Source organism: Triticum dicoccoides, chromosome 7A, assembly GCF_002162155.2.
Source record: "Triticum dicoccoides isolate Atlit2015 ecotype Zavitan chromosome 7A, WEW_v2.0, whole genome shotgun sequence".
NCBI classification, from domain to species: Eukaryota; Viridiplantae; Streptophyta; class Magnoliopsida; order Poales; family Poaceae; genus Triticum; species Triticum dicoccoides.
Genome location: NC_041392.1, coordinates 163,233,121 through 163,254,646, shown reverse-complemented (window position 1 = coordinate 163,254,646; position 21,526 = coordinate 163,233,121).

Genomic DNA, 21,526 nt, shown 5'->3' with positions numbered 1-21,526 from the left:
TTCGGTTTTTTGGAGCTCCTCACGCCCCATAGCTAGCTCAAGAACACAGATATACAATCCACCAAAGCAGGAGTAGGGTTTTACGCATCCTCGCGGCCCGAACCTGGATAAACGAACCGTGTGCTATCTGTTTGATCCGCTCTTCTCACGACCCCGCGCCCCGCTAACCGTAGTAGGGATTCTTGTGATCCCATAGGTGTCGTTCCCACCGACATCTTTGGTGCACCAGGTAGGGGGCGCAGTTGTGAGAATCGGCTTTAGCAGTTAGCCCGACACTCCTTCACCTTCGGGACCCTTGGAGAAGAAAGGAGGCCAGAAGATTGACACTCGAGCGATTGCAAACGGAAGCTAAGTTACACCTTTGTATGAGAAACCTGCACGCCAGGGGGCTCTCCCACGATCGGCAACGCCCTTGCCCTGTTTCGAGTCTGCTCAACAGCTCAAGCGGCTGCGTCGAGAATGGCAGAGTAGCCTTCCGCGATCAACAACGCCCTCGATTCTGACTCGAGTCAAGCTCGACAGTTCGAGTGGCCGCGTTCAGAACGGAAAGGTGGCTCATCCGGCAGCACGCGTACCCGGCAGGCCATGGGGATCCGTCCCCAAACGCCGCTAGGGGCTTCCGCGCCGGCGAGCCTACTCAATTGACGTAGGGCGCGCATACAAAGAGGAATTGAATGGGGAAATAACATGCATGAAAATTAAGAGTACTTCAAAGTTATGTTACATCACATCATTGCTGCGGTTCTAACTAAAGATAAAATTTGTCTTGGTTGGGAACCCGCAGCGGCGAAGAAGAACGGGATGCCTAATCCCAGCGCTGGCCTTCCACCCTCTTGATTTCATCGATGCAGTTGATGATGGGCTTGATGCGATCCTTGAGCACCGTGAGGTCGATACCATTCGGCAAGCTATCCATCACGGCCGCGAAGTCAAGGTCGGGATTCCAGTACGCCACCTTGGTGAGGACCTTGGTCACGACCCTCCGGCAAAGTCGCTGGGCCTCCCCGGCCAGCGTGGCCGCCCTGTTGGAGTGAAGATAGGCCAAGGCTCCAAGGACACCCTCGAAGAACTGGGTCAGCTTGGCGTTGACAGTCCCGCTGCGCTCAGGGGCATACCTCACGTTTGGCATCCCCATGATGGCCAACTGCGAGGTGACCCTGCCGGCGACGTCCTCCAGACGGCTGATCCACCTGTTCTCGCCCGCCAAATAATCTTGGTGGGAGCCGGCCTCGTTTGCCCGCAGCTGCTTCTCCTCCTCCAGGTTCCTGGTCAAGGTCTCCTCCCTTGCCCTGCTCTTCGACAACATCTTCTCGAGATTCTCCAGCTTCAGCTTGAGGTCTCTGATGGAGTTTTGCGCTTCGGAGAGCTCCCCAGTCCTGCTGATGACCGCTCCTTGCGCCTCTACCAAGGCGCGGTTGAGCGTGCTCTTCTCGTTGGACAGCTTGAGGGCCTGTTCCTTCAGCTCGTCCCGCTCTACCTCCAACTCCCTCACCTTGCCGGCATGGGCCAGAGCTTGGGAATCGAGTGCCTCTTTGTGCCTCTGCTCCAGCTCGCGAGTCCGTCGCGCGAGAAGGGCCTCGAGCTCCTCGCCTCACGCACAGAGAGGTCCTCTTCCTGGGAATCCCAGGCGGCTTGATGCTGGTTCTGGGCGGCCTCGGCCGCGGCAGCCAAGTTCGCCGCCTTTTCCTGGGCCTTCTCGATGTCAGCCATCTTCATGGTGAGCTCTACATCGCTCTTGGCCAATTCCTCCTGAAAGGCCCTCTGCTCCTCGTGAGTCTGGTGGAACCAGGTCTGCATCTCAGCAACGCGCGCCTTGAAGTCCACCTCCGCGTTGTCTACTATTGCCATCCTGGACTTGACCTTGTCCAGGCGGGCACGGCAGAGCACTTGGAGCTTCCGGAAATTGGCCCCATGGCACGGAAAAGCTGCTCTTCTGGAGAACCGTCGCCGCCAATGCCCGGCTCATCAACCACCTCGAGCCCGGTGGCGGCAAGCACCTCACCGTCAAAGACTTCCCCTTCCGCGGTCGCTCGGCTTGACGCCCCTCAAAGATGGACGAAAAGATCATCGCCCAGCTTCAGATATCTGCCGGGGCCCGAGGCTGAGGAGGAGGGAGGCTGGTCATCCACCACCTATTCCTCGGCGAAGGCCTTGCCGGCTTCCCCGGCAGGTCCACCACTGGCGCCCTTGGCAGAAGCCTCGCGGGTCGCCTTGGCGGCCCCCACGGCGGTGTCCTCGGTAGCATCCTTGGCGGCCTCATCAGCGGCGGCATCGTCAGCATCCTTGGCGGCCTTCTCAGCGGCAATCCTGTCGGCCTCCACTGCGGCCTCCTCAGAAATATTTCCAACAGCAGTGTCCACGTCCTCCACGTCTATTGAGGGAGGGCCTGGGCAGCGATGGGGGCAATGAAGCCAAGAAAAAGAATAAGGGAAAAATAGAGACGGAGGACAGGCGACTCACCGGTGCCAGGCTGTGAAGCAGAAGTCCCCTCCTCGCCAGCATTTGGCGCCGTGGCAGAGTCACCAGCGCCCAAGTTCCCCTCTTCCTCCATGGGTGTGGGCTCCGTGCCTGATGCCCTTGCCGGGGATGCCCCTCGCGGCGGCGTAGTCGATGGGGGTGGTGTGTTGGGAGTAGCCCTCTATGGCTCCTCCTACTGCCGCTCCCCTCCTGCAAACCCGACAAGGTCAACATCATAACATCAAGCGCCTACCACATGTCGAGTAAGAGGAGGGTGACGAACATACGCTGGGGGCTGTGCCGGGGGCTACTATCCGGGCTACTCAGCACCACCAGTGGTGACTTTGAAGCACCGGCCGGGGGCTGGCTGCTCACCGAGGCCTTTGCCTTCTTCGCCCTCTGGGCCAACGTCTCTGCGTCCCTGCAAAAGCAAAAAAGGATCAGGAGATAAGTGATTTGACTCAGGGGAATGGAAATTGGCAGTAAGGAACGGAGTACTTACTCGTCATCCATTTCCTCCTCTTCCAGTGCCTTCCTTTTCCTCTGCGGGCTGAGAGGCCCAAGATCAAAAGGGAGCTCCACGTCATCATCGGAGTCGACATCTGCCGGAGGAGGCAAGGAAGGCGGGGTTTGTGCGCGCCCAGATGAGGAAGGGAGTGTTGCCTTCTTCTTCTCAACGGCCTTCGTCAGCTTCTTCGCTGTCGTGGCCCTCGTGTGACGCCCGGACCCCTCCAGGGTCAATTGAGGCCGCGTAGCCCTGCCGGCCCGAACCGGCTCGCCGAAGCCAGACCGCCGCAGGACTCGCCCTCTTCCCTTGGTTGGCGTCAAGCCCGCCGCCACATCCTCCTCCCCCGACGACTCGTCGGCCACGTCCTCGACAAGCGGAGCTCCAGTGTCGGTGCTGCTGGCCTCCTTGGTGGCCGCAGCCCACAGGGTGAGCTTCTCTTCCACCGCAGTCATTGCGGCCTTGTCCTCCACACCCCCGGCACTGCCAGCCTCCACGGCAAGCTGCGCCTGCCTCGCCCTAGTCGCAATGTAGTCCAGCTCTGCCTGGGTGGTCTCCATGACAAGCCACCGCTCGGCGTCAGCATTGACATACACCTCAATCAGGGTGTCAAAGAATTGCTGCAACTCTGCATCCGTCGGCTCCTTCCAGCTCGGGACAGGGCCGTGTGCGTTACAGTCCGGCATCATAGCGATGATCTCGGACCGGCGTGAATTATTGCACAACGGGACCACCCCCGCTGGCAACTTGAAAAACGGCCCCTTGGTGGCCTTGCCGACCTTTGCGGCAGCCCTCGCGGCCTTGCTGGTCCGTTCGACCTCGCCATCGCGACCCACATCTAGCTGAAAGAGCCACTGGCAGAAGTGGGCATGCGCCATCACCGTGAAGTTGTGGTCGAGGCCAGGGCGGAGCCTCATGATGTCAGCCGGATTCGTAAAATGCCAGGCAGGCCTCCCCTTGTTGTGCAACGGGGCGATCCGGCGGCGAATGAAGTCCGCCCCGATCATCTCAAGGGTGAGTCCAGCCCAAGTCAGCCGGAGAATCCTGGTGGTGGCGACAGTAAGCCTCCCGTCGGCGGCGTCAACATCACTCCAGTCACTGCCGCGGATCGGCAGCACTCGGCGGACCTTGCAAAATTCCGGCAGGTCTGCATCCTCAGTCCAGCACCACCGGCCACACCATTCCTCCCACCTCTCCTTCACGGCACTGTCCGGGTACGCCTCCTTGGATCTTGGGATCCAGGTGACGCAACCAGAGACGACACCTCCCGTCTTGATCCGAGGGAAGAAATAATGGCGGAAGATCGCCGTGTTGGGCTGCACCCCGGCAAAGCCTTCGCAAAGATGCGCAAAGAAAGCCATGCACGCCACCGCATTCGGAGTAAAATCCAAGAGGCGAAAGCCGAAGGTGTGCATAATGTCGTAGAAGAAATCGGAAAAGGGGGGGCATAACCCGCAAGAAAGGTAATCGACGAAAAAGGGATACCGATTTGGAGCAGGATCGACGAAAGCGGCAGGAATGACGCGCATCGCCGGGTGTCCCGAACTCTCTCCCCCGTCTTCACTCCCCATAGGGGCCTGAAGGAGGCCCGGAGCTCATGAACATCAACCGTCGAGGCGAAGAAAAAGGCGGACTTCGTTTGGTCCCCCAACAGCGCGCTCTCCGGCGGCTCCACGGTCCTAGAGCCCTTGGCCACCCCCTTGCCCTTGGCGGGTTTGGGTGCCATGGCCGCCGAGAGGTTTAGAGGATTGAGGAAGGGGGGTGGGGAAGCAGCGACGGCAGGCAATGGCGAAAGCTTAGGAAGGAAGGAAGAGAGGAAACGGCGGCTCTGAGATTGGAAAAGGCATGAGGGAAGAGGAGAAAGTGAGAAGCGCGCCCACGGTTATTCCTTCTTATGGGGGAAAATGCGGGCCGCCTCCTTTCACATTAACTGTGATGTGATGCATGCCCGCGGGAACTGTCGTGATTTTGTCACGGCAGATGTCCTCATGAAAGGACTTAGTCGTGGAGCCATCGCAACAGGTTAGCTTGAAGGGGTTAAAGCGGACACAGGGACGCAAGAGGGTTTATACTAGTTCGGCCCCTTCGATGAAGGTAAAAGCCTACGTCTAGTTGTGATGGGATTGATGGGGTTTCGGTGACTAGGGAGCAAACAAGCTTCGCCTAAGTCTCGAGTTGTTGTCTGTTGTCCTAAACCGCCGCCGGGTCGTCCCCTTATATACATGGGTGATGCCCGTCGGTTCACAGAGTCCAACACTGGTTCATATTCATATCCGGGTTGGTCTCTCCTTATTCCTAACTTACAGCAGAAGTTTACATAGAAATGCCGGTTTACGGCTACAAATCTTAAACCAACTACGGGCCTTGGGCCCTCATCTATCTTCTTGGGCTATAATACTCTTGGACTACTGATGAAGTTAACCCGGCCCAAATAGGCCGGTTTACGCCCAGTAGCAATATCCCCAACATTAGGCCCCAGATTGATTTGAACGGAGTTCATGTCAATCCTTAGCAAAAATCTTCGTCTTCAACATCTTCTTGTAGTTGTTGAACCGCCGTGATGTCATCTTCTCCAATTGCTGTAAACCGGAGTGACATCATCTGTCATAAAGAAAGTATCCATGATATCTCCTTTTTTAATAGATCTGCGAAAATCGAGGCGACTGCTCCGTTTCGTGGCCCCTGGTTTGTCGCGCCTGACACATGCCCTTTTGCCTTATAAATAGGACCGAAGGGTCATTTCTTTTCTCCCCTTCATGCCTTTCTTCTTCGTCTTCCTCGCGTCGCCAGCTTCGGAGCTCCGCCGCCGCCGCTGACTTCTGCACCAACCTTGGCCGCTCCATCAACTTGATCGCACCAGAGCACCACGGCGACCTTCCGCGTTCTCCTCAGTTCTGGTAGGTCTTCTGCTCTTCTCAATATAGATCTGTTCTAGGGTTTCGTGTTCTTGCGGTGTTCATCACCTGCTCATATTCATATACTAGATCCTGGATGCGTTTGTGAACCCCTACTCTGAATAGCGGCAACTTTTATTATCCGCCTTTAGTTTCATGCCCAAAACCATAAATCTCATATATACTTCTGCCCATTGATTCAATACCGTTCTGCTTTGAGCTTTTGAATATTTTCCTTCTTTTCTGAACTTGCTTCAGATCTAATGCTATAGAGAAATATTGTGAAACCTGTTTCTGTATATTTATCCATCCGTAATCTCAACTGCTTCAATGCTTAGATCAGGCGGTTTAACTTGGTGTAGAAAAAATTAACAAACCGGCATATACCATTAGTCCCCTTGTTGAACCGCCGGAACTCTTTGGCCAGATGCTTCATAGAACTCCGGTTTAGATAGAAATTTCTCCGGTTTAACATTGTATATACCAGTATACATGTAAGCAACACATTCTTGAAATGGAATCACCCATTTTGTAGATTTCATCATGGCCAAGCAAGTATATGAGTGCAACTGGGTTCCTTCTCACGTCACAGAAACTCAATCGAATAATTTAGTCCTGACCGGCGCTTTAAGGAGCAAAGACACTATCCATTGGAGGGTCCCTGGTAAAGAATGTCCTCCCACACCTCAAGAGGGAGAGGTCGTCGTTTTTGCAGATCACTTAGCCCGGGGCTTTAATCCGCCTGGTTCTAAATTTTACCGGGATGTCTTAGCCAATTTTCAACTCCGCCCGCAAGACACTGGCCCCAACTCTGTTACCAACATATGTCACTTCCAAGTGCTCTGTGAGGTGTTCTTTCAAGAGGAACCCACAGTTGAGTTGTTCAGAGACTGCTTCCATCTAAACCGCCACACAAAGTTTACTGACGGTTCCAATACGGAATTGGGTGGTGTGGCGATTCAGAAAAGGAAAGAGGTCACTTACCCTCACACTAAACTACACAGCCACCCCAAAGAGTGGAATCAAACATGGTTCTACGACAAAGACACCTCCCCTGCTGATGAAAATCCTTTGCCTGGCTTTCGTCTGGAGCGGCTTAGCAATAACACCCTTTTCCGCAAAGGTTGACTGCCAAGGAGAGAAGTAAATATGCTCCTCAACTGTCCAAGCTCAGAGCCTTCATGGCCAACAGTTTAACAGGAGTTGATCTCGCTCGCTGTTGGATATCGTGGAGCATACTGCCCCTTAGTCAGCGCTCCGGTTTGATGTACGAGTATACTGGCAGTGTCGATGACCCACTGCGTCATGTTAACATCCAGCTCACCGACGAAGAAGTCACAGAAGCTGTGAAGAAAATGTTGAACGAACCGGAACACATCTGTGCCCGAACCGGGCTTCTTCCCTTCTGTGCTACCAACAAACCACTAGCTGTAAGATTTTGATTTTACCTTTTACTGAACCTATCATTGCTATATCTGTCCATTCTTTCATATCAACATCTGTTTAAACAGGGTGATGATCCATTTTGGAGCAAGAAGCTTCCACAGGAGAAACCAGAAAAACCAGACAAACCAGAAAGACCAATCCGGCCAAAGACTAATGTCGTGAAGAGGCCTGCTCATAAGAGGAAAACCACTGCATCTTCTGATCCGGCTGCTGATGATGATGTGGGTAACCGGGACCTGGAGGTAGAGCCTGATTCACTTGGCTTGTTTTTCACATGCCTTATTGATGATGATATTTGTCAGGATGATGCCGAAGCCAGCCATGCTGATGCTGCAGAGGTAATTACTCTCTCTTCCGATTCAAACCCTTTGCCTTCACTAAAAATCCGTCAGGCAAACTGGAAGGTTAAATTTTCTCATCCTATTGCTTACTTGGATCCCAAATTTCTTATGAAGACCCAACAGCACGAAGCTCGCCGCACAACCCGACACAACGGCCAGGTAGTTACCTCCGCCGGTTTACCGAACAGTCCGGTTCGGAAACGCCATTCAGAGATCTCTAATTTGCTTGTCAGTGCTTATCCTAAAGCGGGCTGTTTTCGTCAACCTCTTAATCCATCTGACTCCGATTATCAGGTTACTTCCCATTCATCCTCTGGCGAGTCATCGGCTACTCAGCTGCCACCGCTCAAAATGGTGCTTGGGTAAGCTATACTTATCATAACATTTCTGGTGCATTACTTTGTAACATATACTGTATTTGACTTTATTACTCCTTTCAGGGCCAAGCCTAGGCCGAGCAAGAAGGCTCGCCTGGATAAAGCGGCCGAGGAGGACGCCATCCCTGAACCGGATAAAACACTAGATCTTGAAGCGGCTATTCGTGAAGATATACCCAATGACCCACCACAACAAGATGACGACCTTATTGCTGAAGAGAGGCCTATTGACACCTCAGGCCCTGCCGACCAGCCCACAAGCCCCATACGGATTGAGAGATCCACCAGTCCATCTCAGCCTGCTGACAAACCGACTACCCCAGTTCAAACCGGTGATGCTAAGGATGATGATGTTGTGATTACTGGCATTGGCCGTACAGAGCCAAGCAATCCTGTTGCCTTATCCAAGCATACTGCCAAAGAAGAATTTGCTACCATGGGCAAAGGCAAGTGGAATGTTGAACTGGCGACTTATGCTGCTCTGAATGCCCAAGATCTTCAATCCGGCTACCTGAACCGGCTGTATACTAGCCGTGACTATGAAGCTGGTCTAGTGAATATGATGAAAGAAAAATTTGAGGTAACTTCCATGTGCTATTTCCTGCTTGGATATTTCAATCTTGGTAATTCTCCTAGCCCCCAAGGGCCGGTTTAGAATCTTCATTCAAACCGGGACTTGCTAATATAAATCTCAATGCTTCGGAATTCACTGATGTAGCCCCCCAAGGGCCGGTTCAACTTAGTGTAGTTAAACTGGGACTTTAAGTAATTGACACTGCAGCATCAGAATTTGTTCGAGCAAATAGCCATTAGCCCCCAAGTGCCAAGTTGAATACTTGTATTGATCTTGGGACTTTTATAATCAATTGAAAGATGAAGATCAAATATGCATTAGCCCCCAAGTGCCAAGTGCATAACTTGTTATGTGGTTGGTACTTCAATTCTTGCACTGCTTTCTGAATCATATAACTGTCTGTATGCAGGCTGAGCTGAAGACAAAAGAAAACCAAGTCGTCGATCTCCAAGAAAATCTGAAATCCCAACAAGCTGAAACCTCAAAAGCAAAAGAGGAGTTGACCAGCGCTTTAAGCGTCATGGAACAGCTTAAGGAGGACTTTAAGAAAGAGCGGGCGGACTGGGCCACTGAGAAGGCCGCTTTGACTAAGGGAGTGGAAAATGCCGAGGCCGCACTTAAACCGGTGACAGATGAATTGACCAGCGTAAAGCGTCAAGTGCATGCCATGACTGCCGCCATCTTTGGTAAGCTTTCTTGACTTCTGTAGTAACTCGGCGTTCTTATGATGCGTCCGGTTTGTGAATCCTTTTGTAATGTTGCAAGGACACGCATTGGTCACTTGGGATCAGATGTGCAGAAGAAGTTGAAAGCTGCCTATACATTGATAGAGCAATTGTATACTGGCGCGCAGCGGATTATCTCAACTGCGTCCCACAACAATCCAGCGCCCACCTTGATCCAAGACACTCTGAAAAGACTGTCTATGCTTCCTGCCCGGGTTGAAGAGCTGAAAAAATCTGCTGCTCGAACCGGTGCTATCAATACCTTAATCCGGGCAAAAGCGTGGGTGCCAGATTTTGATCCTGTTGAAGCGGCTCAAGGCTACCCCCACTTGAAAGAAGATGGCTCAGAGTTCAATGAGGAGGACCTGAGAGCGATAAACCGGGAGGTGCGCCCTCTAGCTTGTCAATTGGTGGAAGAGGCAGACTTGTCTCATTATCAAGCCCAATATGACAACCAAAACAAACGAGTGGCTGCACCAATTCCTGAAGCGGAGAATCTGATCCCTCCAATCCGTAAGCATACTTACGCTCCTGATATTGAACCGTCGTTGCTAATCCATGATGAAGCTGTCTTTCAAGCCTTAATGGGAATCGACTGGACAACTGCTGATTTCCAGCCACTGGGTAGGGAAGCAGAAGCTGAAGCGGCGCAAGATGACCCGCAACCATCAGACCGGGCCGGCGATGAAGCTTGAACTGGAGGCCGGTTTAAATTGCTGGTCTTTTATATTCCGCTGAAAAGACAATGATCTTATTTGGGCACCATGTTGCCTTGTAATAGGATAGCCAATACTCTTGCTTTTGAGATGCCTTCGTGCATAGGTACTGGTACTTACACCTCTTTTGAATGATCAAAACCTTCAATCTATTTCTCCTGCAATCACAAAATATTAAACTGCCAAGGCGGTTGTACCGCCAGCCGGATTATGATCTTTGTACATATATGCAATGAAATTTAGGTATATGGCCAAATCTTGTGATACAAATACCTGCCATCGTTGGGCATGAAGTTGGCGTTGCCAATCTTGGAACGGAGGTATATAAACCTATACCGTTGAAGGAGAAAGTAGCTCTTGTGTATATAATACTGGTTTACCATGTAAACCGTGTCGGGTTATGATAAACACCGTGTTATTTCGAGATGTGAATAGAAAATCAAACCGAGCAAATAGTCTCCGGATTAAAAATGGACCGTGTTCCGTCAATTGACAGTTTGAACCGGTTAAAATTTTGTTGGTTTAAAAAACGCAACAAAAAGAAAGAAATATCTATCAAAGAAATTTGTGAGGCAAAGGAAATGATAAAACCGTTTGCAAAAAGAGGCTTATTTGAGCCGATCAGATGGCGTTACCATGGTCGGACACGACCAAGCTCCTGATAGGTGTAGCTATGGTTTAAGTCAGCCAGGTCCCCAAATGAAACCGTGGCATCTATGCCGATCAAGAGGCGTGGCAATGGTTCGGGTTCGACCAAGCCCCCAAGTGATTCTGTGGCCTTAGCCCAGTCAAGAGGCGCGACTGGTTCAGACTTGACCATGTCCCCAAGTGATCTGGTGGCTTTCGCCTATCAAAAGGTGTCGCATTGGTTCGGATACGACCAAGCCCCCAAGTGATTATTTAAAAACAATTCAAGGGGTAAACCGGAGGCCGCTTTAAGATAGAACAACTCCGTGTAACCACACATGATGTGAAAGAACAGATACCCCGCTTTAGCTGAGGCTCCGATTTATTATATTAATCATAATATATACATTGTCATAATATGTACATAAGTAGAGCCAATGGCTCAGGTATAGTAAGGCCGAAGATGAGCTATGTTCCATGGCCTGTTGGTCTCCTCCTCTGATGTACGTGAGTCTTTATGCTCTCGAATATCGATCAGATAATATGACCCATTGTGCATATTCTTGCTGACCACGAAAGGTCCCTCCCAAGGTGGGGATAGCTTATGCATATCAGTCTGATCTTGGATGAGCCGAAGCACCAAATCTCCCTCCTGAAAGGTTCTGGTTCTGACTCGGCGACTGTGATAACGACGAAGATCATGTTGGTAAATCGCCGAGCGGGCGGCTGCTATGTCACGTTTTTCATCCAACAGGTCCAAAGCGTCTTGTCGTGCTATCTTGTTGTCTGCTTCAACATAAGCCGCCACACGAGGTGAGTCATGACGGACATCACTGGGGAGAACCGCCTCCGCTCCGTAGACCATGAAGAACGGTGTGTATCCTATTGATCTATTGGGTGTAGTATTGATGCTCCATAACACAGATGGTAACTGTTCTACCCAACAACCCGGTGTTCTCTGCAAAGGAACCATAAGCCGGGGTTTGATGCCTCTCAAGATCTCTTGATTAGCCCTTTCTGCTTGACCATTGGACTGTGGGTGCGCTACTGATGAAACGTCAAGCCGGATGTGCTCACGTTCGCAGAACTCCTTCATGGCACCTTTGGACAAATTGGTACCATTATCTGTGATGATACTGTGTGGAAAGCCAAACCGGAAAATCACTTTTTTGATGAACTAAACTGCCGTGGTCGCATCACACTTGCTAACAGGTTCTGCTTCTACCCACTTTGTAAACTTGTCAACCGCCACCAGGAGGTGGGTCTTCTTATCTTTGGACCTTTTGAAAGGCCCAACCATATCCAGCCCCCAAGTCGCGAATGGCCAAGTAATTGGAATCATTCTCAATTCTTGAGCGGGCACATGAGCACGTCATGAAAACTTTTGGCAACCATCACATCGTCTGACCAGATCCTCCGCATCAGCATGAGCAGTCAACCAATAGAAGCCATGGCGGAATGCTTTAGCCACCAAAGATTTTGAACCGGCATGGTGACCACAATCTCCTTCGTGTATCTCACGCAAAATTTCACAGCCTTCCTCAGGAGACACACAACATTGAAATGCCCCTGACATGCTGCAATGATGCAACTCGCCATTGACAATAGTCATGGACTTGGATCGCCGGATTATCTGTCTTGCCAGATTCTCATCCTCTGGTAACTTGCCCCGGTTCATATACACAAGGTAAGGAAGCATCCAATCCGGAATGAAATGAAGAGCTGCCACCAATTGAGCCTCCGGATCAAGAACAGCCAAATCCGCTTCACCAGGGAGTTTGACTGACGGGTTGTGCAGTACATCGAGGAAAACATTGGGCGGGACCGGTTTGCGCTGAGAGCCCAGCCGGCTTAAAGCGTCCATCGCTTCATTCTTCCGTCGGTCCACGTGGTCCACCTGATAGCCTTTAAAGTGACCTGCAACAATATCCACCTCACGACGATATGCTGCCATGAGTGGGTCCTTGGAATCCCAAGTGCCCGGCACCTATTGAGCCACGAGGTCCGAGTCACCGAAGCATTTAACTCGACTTAGATTCATCTCCTTATCCATCTGGAGACCGTGGAGCAAGGCTTCATACTCAGCTGCATTGTTAGTACAAGGGAACATTAAGCGGAGAACGTAACAAAACTTATCACCTCGTGGGGAAGTTAATACGACTCCAGCCCCGAGCCCTCCAATTGCCTGGATCCGTCAAAATGGATGGTCCAATATGTATGATCCGGTTTTTCTTCAGGTGCTTGCAGTTCCGTCCAATCATTGATGAAATCAACAAGTGCTTGAGACTTAACCGCCGTCCGAGGCACGTACTTCAACCCGTGCGGCCCAAGCTCTATAGCCCACTTGGCAATCTGGCCAGTCGCTTCCCGGTTCTGGATGATATCGCCCAAGGGAGCAGAACTGACCACTGTGATGGGGTGCCCTTGGAAGTACTGCTTAGGCTTCCGGCTTGCCATAAAAACTCCATATACCAGCTTCTGCCAATGCAGATACCTTTGCTTGGACTCAATAAGTACCTCGCTGATATAATAGACCAGACGTTGAACCGGATGCTCCTTGCCTGCCTCTTTTCGCTCCACCACAATAGCCACACTGACCGCACGAGCATTAGCAGCAACATATAGCAGCAACGGCTCCTTGTCAATGGGAGCGGAGAGCACAGGCGGATTGGCCAATTGCCGCTTTAAGTCCTCAAATGCCTTATCAGCAGCAGAACTCCAGACGAATTGATCTGTCTTCTTCAACATCTGATACAAAGGGATTGCCTTCTCACCAAGGCGGCTGATAAACCGGCTCAAGCGGCAATCCGGCCTGCCAGGCGTTGAACATCATTGATACACTTCGGTTTAGCCAGGGAGGTGATGGCCGTGATCTTCTCCGGATTAGCCTCGATTCCCCTGTAGGACACCAGAAAACCCAATAACTTGCCTGCCAGTACACCAAAGACACACTTGGCCGGATTAAGCATCATCTCGTACGTCCTCAGGTTATCAAAGGTTTCCTTCAAGTCGTTAACCAGAGTCTCCTTCTCCCTTGACTTAACCATGGTATCATCCACATAAGAATGTACATTACGGCCAATCTGCTTGTGAAGACAATTTTGTACGCACCGCTGATAAGTTGCCTGGGCACTCTTGAGCCCAAAGGGCATAGACACATAACAGAAGGCTCCAAAGGGAGTTATGAACGCCGTCTTCTCTTGGTCCTTAACTGCCATTTTGATCTGATGATAGCCGGAATATGCATCCAAAAAACTCAAACGCTCACAACCCGCCGTAGCATCAATAATTTGATCAATATGGGGGAGGGCAAAAGGGTCTGCTGGAAAAGCCTTATTAAGATCTGTGTAATGCACACACATGCGCCAGGTGCCATTTTTCTTAAGGACCAGCACCGGATTAGCAAGCCACTCGGGGTGGAAAACTTCAATAATAAAGCCAGCTGCTGAGAGCTTGGCTACCTCTTCTCCAATAGCCTTGCGTCTTTCTTTGTTAAACCAGTAGAAGAACTATTTCATCGGTTTGTATTTAGGATCCACATTAAGAGTGTGCTCAGTGAGTTGCCTCGGTACACTTGGCATGTCAGAGGGCTTCCATGCAAAAATGTCCCAATTCTCACGGATGAACTCGATGAGCGCGCTTTCCTATTTCGGATCCAAGTTGGCACTGATGCTGAACTGTTTGGACGAATCGCCAGGCATGAAGTCAACAAGCTTAGTTTCAGCTGCCGATTTGAATTTCAGGGCTGGATCGTGCTCCATAGTTGGCTTCTTCAACGGAGTCATGTCTGCCGGATCAACATTGTCCTTATAAAATTTCAGCTCCTCGGTGGCACAAACCGACTCTGCGTAGGCCGCATCTCCTTCTTCGCACTCCAAAGCGACTTTACGGCTTCCGTGAACCGTTATTGTCCCCTTGTGACCCGGCATCTTGAGCTACAAATACACATAACAGGGCCGTGCCATAAACTTGGCATAGGCCGGTCGCCCAAACAGGGCGTGGTATGGACTTTGGATTTTTACCACCTCAAACGTCAATGTCTCTGACCTGGAATCATAATCATCTCCAAAGGCCACTTCTAGGGCTATATTACCAACAGGATATGCTGACTTGCCAGGTACCACACCATGGAACACCGTATTGGATGTCTTGAGAAATTTATCTGTTAGTCCCATACGACGGAAGGTCTCATAGTATAAGATATTAATGTTGCTCCCTCCATCCATGAGTACCTTGGTGAACTTATAACCTCCCACCTGAGGCGCCACCACCAATGCTAGCTGACCCGGATTATCAACCCGGGGTGGGTGATCCTCTCTGCTCCATATGATTGGCTGCTCAGACCAGCGTAAGTAACGGGACACGGCCGGTTCAACAGAGTTGACTGCCCGCTTCTAAACCTTCCGGTCTCGCTTGTCCAAGCTAGTGGTGAAGACATGGTACTGCCCACTATTCAACTTCTTTGGGTTGCTCTGGCAACCCGACTGTTGCTGCTGCTGGTTGTAACCACCCTGGTTATTCTGATTATTTTGATTGTTATGTCCGCCCGGATTACCATTAAATCCTGAACCAGAATTTCCTCCACCGTAACCCGATCCGGATCCTGAGCCACCGCCGGAGCCGTGATCATACCGGAAAGCATTAGAATTCTTGAACTCCTTCATAACGTAGCAATCCTTCCAAAGGTGGTTTGCTGGCACCTCCTTCGTCCCATGCTTTGGACAGGGCTGGTTCAATAGATAATTTAGGCGGTCCGGGTTAGGGTTCGGCGCTCCACTGTGATTCGGCGGTTTTCCCTTGCGTCACTGACCCTTGTCCTGCACGTTGGTATTAGCCACGAAGTCCATGTTGCCATCCGCTTTACGCTTGCCTCCGCTACTATTACCTGCCGAGTGATGCTGCTGACCTTTGGAGTTGCTGTTCTTCTTTCCCTTCCCTATCTTGTCATCATCAGACTCGGGATCCTTGGTACTATCAGAATCAGCATACTTTACCAAAGCGGCCATGAGGGTCCCCATGTCAGTGCAATGGCGCTTCATCCGTCCCAGCTTCAGCTTTAGGAGCCCAAACCGGTAGTTGCCTTCTAGGGTTATAACTACGATGTCAGTGTTGATGCGGTCTGACGAATGCAGAACTTGCGAGACCCAGCGCACCCAATGAGTCGTCGATTCTCCTTCCTCCTGGACACAGGCAGCTAAGTCTACTACCGACATAGGTTGTTTACATGTGTCTTTGAAATTACTTATAAACCAGGCCCGCAATTGGGCCCATGAACTGATAGAATTGGCCGGTAAACTTTTTAGCCAGGTACGGGCCGTTCCTTCGAGCATCATGGTAAAGTACTTCGCACACGATGCATCATCCACATCAAGCATCTCCATGGCCATCTCATAACTCTCTACCCATGTCTCTGGAGGTTGATCCGCCGTGTAATTCGGTACCTTGCGCGGGCCTTTGAAATCCTTGGGCAGGCGCACATTGCGTAAAGCGGGGACAAGGCAAGGCACCCCCAAAGAACTAGAAGTAACACCGAACTCGATCGAGATAGTTGGACGAACCGGCGTAAGCTGCCGAGCCTGATACTGCACGGCTAATTCGGCCTCCCTGCATGCTCGGGCCTGGTCCACCACTTCCTGAGCATTATCAGCACCACCCACCGGGTTGTTGCCGCGAGGTGCTCCACGTCGTTCATTACTTGATACAGCCGGTTCATCCATATGTCTTCTATAGCTCTGGCTTGGACGAGGGGTGGAGTGGATCCGGCCGCAGCTGTACAAGTATGCTTCCTGTTGGACCAAAGCTGTCCTAAGAAGCTCCTTGACCCGGCGCGTCTCTACCGCCTGTGGCGAATCACCTTCAATTGGAATGGCCTCCAGCCGTGCAGCAGCTGCAACAAGGTTGTCCATCAGGTTGGAGTAGTGACCCGGAGGCGTTGGGATAGCCTGAGGTACAATAGTGTGATGATGAGGCAGATCCATCAAACGAGGCTGAACTGGCACGCCAGTCCTAGGAGCTTCCACCCGGTTTACCACTGGCGGATTACTGATTCCCGCTCTTGGGGTGTTGAAAAGGTCTCTGGCCTCGAAAACCGAAGGAAAACGGGATCGGTACTTCCTCTTCATGACTTCATGCGACGCGTTCTGGTCCAACATGAGCCTGTAGGCTTGTGCATCTAAAGCGGCCCGCTCCGCAGTCATCCTGGCATTTTCAGCTGCCAGGTCCGCTTTGGCCTGAGTGATCTGTTCCATCAGCTTTGCAATCTCCGCGTTGTGGACGTCCTGATCCGCCGGGTTAGCTTCGGCCATAAGTGCAGCCAACGCATCAAACAGGTCTGATAAAACTTGAGCCGGCGGGCGCACAGAGCCTCCTGCCCCGGCAGCCGTCGCCGCTACTGAACTGGAGGTCATTGCCGCAACGGTCGAAGAATGAAGCACTGCTTGTGTACCGGCCATAAATATTCCAACCCGGTTGGGCAGATCAGAGGGGTCCGAATACTGTCGCCATCGGAATAGCCCCCAATCCGGCCATCTTGTAGTTGATACAGAGATTCGGTTTCTCCGGTTGATGACTCGTTGCCAGAGTAAACGACGGTCTCGCCACCAGATTCCGATCCATCCTCATAACTTCCTCCATGGATGACTCCCACGAAGGCATGCTTCATGGCCGGTTTAACCTGGGCATATCGCACATGCTGAGCCGTCTCGACGAGGTCGGTGCAGATGTCCGGCTCAGGGCCCGGTTCACTGATCTTGCCGATGAAAACGTGTATGCCACCAAAGGGGACCTGGTACCCGTACTCAATTGAGCCGGCCTCGGGGCCCCAGCCTGCATCGTCGATGTAGAGCTTGCCGCGACGACTCTTAGTCATCCGGCCCACAAGGTAGCCCTCAAGTCCTTCGAAGCGGCCCTCCAAGAACTTGAAACCATCATGGGATAGCTCCACGGTGGGCGCCAACTATCATGGTTTTGTCACGGTAGATGTCCTCATGAAAGGACTTAGTCGTGGAGCCATCGCAACGGGTTAGCTTGAAGGGGTTAAAGCGGACACAGGGACGCAAGAGGGTTCATACTAGTTCGGCCCCTTCGATGAAGGTAAAAGCCTACGTCTAGTTGTGATGGGATTGATGGGGTTTCGATGACTAGGGAGCAAACAAGCTTCGCCTAAGTCTCGAGTTGTTGTATGTTGTCCTAAACCACCGCCGGGTCGTCCCCTTATATACACGGGTGACGCCCGTCGGTTCACAGAGTCCCAACACCGGTTCATATTCGTATCTGGGTTGGTCTCTCCTTATTCCTAACTTACAGCACAAGTTTACATACAAAAGCCAGTTTACGGCTACAAATCTTAAACCGACTACGGGCCTTGGGCCCTCATCTATCTTCTTGGGCTTTAATACTCTTGGACTACTGATGAAGTTAACCCGGCCCAAATAGGCCGGTTTACGCCCAGTAGCAATATCCCCAACAGGAACCAACCCCGCGCATGCCGCCCACGTCACACGCACCTCCCCACGCCGCACCACGCGTGGGAGTCGTGGGAAGCACAGCGCGCGAAGAAACTTACCACGGTAAAAACCGCCCCGCCTGCCCGCGCACCGTTTTTGGGCCTGGCCTAACAACGCGTTGCGCTTATGTGTGGCCCAGGCCCGGGGGCTCCTGTTAGTGTACAAAAAGAGGGGTACACTTTTTGTACCCCTATAACTGTGCACAGGCAGTCTGAGCCACGGGCACCACCACACCAAGCAAGGCAAGGGAGGTGAGCCAAGGTAAGGCCGAAGCTCAAGAGAACCAGAACGACGCCAAGGCCAAGACCACAAAGAGCAAAGGGGGCAAAGAAGACTCCCCTGGCAAGATCCTTGCCAGGGGACGGTTCTAGCACCCCGGCAAGGCTCTTGCCACGACAACTCGCCCCACGCCTTCGGAGGAAATCACCCTTGAGTCCACTGCCCCCATGGGGCAAGGATTTGGGAGACATCCCCGTGGTGGCATGCAGATCTTTGTGAAGACATTCAAGATCAGATACACGTTATGGAAGATGACAACCCTTGGCGGGATCCCAGCCAAGGAGGACCACAAGGCCCCCGGCAAGCGCCTTGCCGGGGATGACAGCAGGCGCCTCGGCAAGACCCTTGCCGGGGCCCCGGCAAGGCCCTTGCCGAGAACACCCGCAGGGCCACCATCAGGCCCACGCCGACTAAACTTCCACCACCACGTGCATGTAGCTGCTGACCCAAGCAGCTGGGCAGGCACCTGCGTGGCGGCATGCAGATCTTCGTGAAGACCCACCACTGCGCCACCCCAGCTGCCTGCCTACCTACATGGCATCGTAGGCATCGCTGGCCAAGGCGCGTGTCGACACAAGAAGGAGCGGCGACGGACGAGACGGGTCTCTCCCCCGTCCCCGATAAAGCAAGGACACCTAGGCAAGACGCATTAAATGCTCCTTGTCATGTAATGCGAAGGATAACCTCGCATCACTGTACCCTTTCCACCTCCTGTGTGCCACTGTGGCAACCCCTTTTTCTATAAAAGGAGGCCCGAGGCGACCAGGAGAAGGATTCGGTTTTTTGGAGCTCCTCACGCCCCATAGCTAGCTCAAGAACACAGATATACAATCCACCAAAGCAGGAGTAGGGTTTTACACATCCTCGCGGACCAAACCTGGATAAACGAACCGTGTTCTATCTGTTTGATCCGCTCTTCTCACGACCTCGCGCCCCGCTAACCGTAGTAGGGATTCTTGTGATCCCATAGGTGTCGTTCCCACCGACGAGATGTAAAGATCAATATATTGGACGACTATGTTTGGACACCTGAATGGTTCCGGGAGGTTTCGGACATTTATCGGAGTACCGAGGGTTACCGGAACCCCCCGGGAAGCTATTGGGCCTTATGGGTCTTAGTGGAAAGGAGAGAGGGAGGCCAGGAGGTGGCACGCGGCCCCCCTTGCCCCAATCCAAATTGGGAAAGGGAAGGGGGCGGCGGCCCCCCTTCTCCTTCCTTCTCTCCACCTCCTCCTTCCCCCTTCTCCTACTTGGAATAGGAAAGGGGGGCCAAACCTACTTGGAGTAGGATTGCCCCCCCCCTTGGGCGCGCCTCTCCCCTAGGCTGGCCCTCTCCTCCTCCCCCCTTTATGTATGGAGGAGGGGGCACCCCATAGACATAGCAATTGATCCCTTGGATCTCTTAGCCGTGTGCGGTGCCCCCCTCCACCATAATCCACCTCAATAATATCGTAGCGGTGCTCAGACAAAGCCCTACATCGGTAAAACATCATCATCGTCACCACACCGTCGTGCTGACGGAACTCTCCCTCAAAGCTTGGCTGGATCGGAGTTCGAGGGACGTCATCGAGTTGAACGTGTGCTGAACTCGGAGGTGCCATCTGTTCGGTACTTGATCGGTCAGATCGTGAAGACGTACGGCTACATCAACCACGTTGTGCTAACGCTTCTGCTTTCGATCTATGAGGGTACGTGTACACACTCTCCCCTCTTGTTGCTATGCATCACCATGATCTTGCGTGTGTGTAGGATTTTTTTTGAAATTACTACGTTCCCCAACATGGACACACTCTCCCCCTCTCATTGCTATGCATCTCCTAGATAGATCTTGCGTGATCGTAGGATTTTTTTTTTGAAATTGCATGCTATGTTCCACAACAGTGTTATCCGAGCCAAGTCTATGCGTAGATGATATGCACGAGTAGAACACAAAGAGTTGTGGGTGATAATAGTCATACTGCTTACCACCAACGTCTTACTTTGATTCAGCGGTATTGTTGGATGAAGCGGCCCGGACCAACCTTACATGACCACGTTCATGAGACCGGTTCTACCGATAGGCATGCAACTTGTTTTGCATAAAGGTGGCTGGCGGGTGTCTGTTTCTCCAACTTTAGTTGAATCGAGTTTGACTACGGCCGGTCCTTGTTGAAGGTTAAAACAACACACTTGACGAAAAATCGTTGTGGTTTTGATGCGTAGGTAAGAACGGTTCTTGCTAGAAACCCGTAGCAGCTACGTAAAACTTGCAACAACAAAGTAGAGGACATCTAACTTGTTTTTGCAGGGCATGTTGTGATGTGATATGGTCAAGACATGATGTGATATACATCATGTGTTCTCATATCTGAATATTCAATCCGACAAGACAAAACTTGAAAATGTAAAGATTCAATTCATCACGACAAGAGTATAGAGGGGAGAAACATCATATGATCAATCTATATTAACAAAGCCCATGATATAGATCACGAGAGAGAGAGAGATTAAACACATAGCTACTGGTACAAACCCTCAGCCCCGAGGGTGTACTACTCCCTCCTCATCGTGGTGGCTGCCGAGATGATGAAGATGGCTACCGAAGATGATTCCCCCCTCCGGCAGGGTGCCGGAACATGGTCTAGATTGGTTTTAGGTGGCTACAGAGCCTTGCGGCGGCGGAACTTCTGATCTAGGTTAACCCCAAAGGGTTTCGGAATATTTGGGAATTTATAGTGCAAAGAGGGGGTGCGGGAGGCCACCGAGGTGGGCACAACCCACATGGGCGCGCCAGGGGGCCCTGGCGCGCCCTGGTGGGTTGTGCCCCCTCGGGGCACCCCCAGGTGCTGCTCTAGCACAATGGATGTCTTCTGGTCCATAAAAAATGTCTGTGGAGTTTTGTTGCATTTGGAGTTCGTTTGGTATTGATTTCCTGCGATGTAAAAAACAAGCAAAAAACAACAACTGGCACTGGGCACTGGGTCAATAGGTTAGTCCCAAAAAATGATATAAAGTTGCTATAAAATGATTGCAAAACATCCAAGAATGATAAAATAACAACATGAATACTTCATAAATTATAGATACGTTGGAGACGTATC